The sequence below is a fragment of the Notamacropus eugenii genome, chromosome 2 (genome assembly GCF_028372415.1).
Source record: "Notamacropus eugenii isolate mMacEug1 chromosome 2, mMacEug1.pri_v2, whole genome shotgun sequence".
In the NCBI taxonomy this organism is placed as follows: domain Eukaryota; kingdom Metazoa; phylum Chordata; class Mammalia; order Diprotodontia; family Macropodidae; genus Notamacropus; species Notamacropus eugenii.
Window position 1 is genome coordinate 21,100,636 of NC_092873.1, and position 1,053 is coordinate 21,101,688.

Below are 1,053 nucleotides of genomic sequence, written 5' to 3' on the forward strand. Positions count from 1 at the left end.
AATTTTTAGAGAACCAAAGCAAAGGGGCAGGTTTAGTATGGCATCCATGGTCCCGAGGTCAGTAGGCCTGAAGTAATGTCTCATCTGCAGAGACAGTGAAATCCCATTCGGATGTTATAGGGCCATAGATTTAGAATTGGAAAGGACCTCCTCAGAGGACACCTGGCCCAAGCCCCTCCTCTCCATAGATGAGAGAACAAAAACCTGAAGGACAAGAGGGACTTGCCCCAGTACACACAGATTGTGGGTGGCAGAGCTGGATTCAAATACAGATCCTTGGACTTGGAATCTAGTCTTTTCCTGGGTACCACACTGGGTTCAGTAGAGAGCCAGGGAAAAGATAATTTTGTGAAGACAGAATGGTGGGAGCAATGAGGTCATTGTGTGCTTTTCTCTCTTGGCTTAGGCTCTTGCTAGCCACCTGGCAACTGCCCACATGCTGATACTAATTAAACATTTTTTCTCCTAGCCTCAGCTGGGCTCCTGAATTATTGACCTCCAGTCAAAACTGGCCAGTGTGGGAGGAATTATTCTTTGGTAGGATCTCAGGTGCTGTGGGTGGAGGAATTCTGCAGCACACTCTACACATCTCAGTCTTCACCCTGGCAGAGATGACCAGTGCATGCTGCCAGCACTCCCACTTATCTCAGTTTCTTATCGGCAAAATAGAGATAATAATAGCCTCTATTCCATAGAATTCTTGCAAAGGTTAAATGAGTTGACGTAGGGAAAGTGCTACATGAATGTACTGGTTAATATTCATTTGTCTGGGGTCTAGCTGCCTTGTTTGCCCAATCCTCAAGATTCCCAGTAGAATTCTACTTTACAGATGAGGAAACTCTGGGTCAGAGAGGGAGCCAGTACATCAGACATCAGGCACCGAGTATGTAATTGTGGATGGATTCCATGTGATCTTGAATAAATAAAACTTCCTCTCTCTCGGTCTGTTTTCCTATGTTCAAAATGAGGAGGTTCAGTTGAATGACCTCAGAGTTTCCTTCCACCTTGAGATCCATGCTCCTAGGAATATGAATAAAATTCTAACGCACTAAA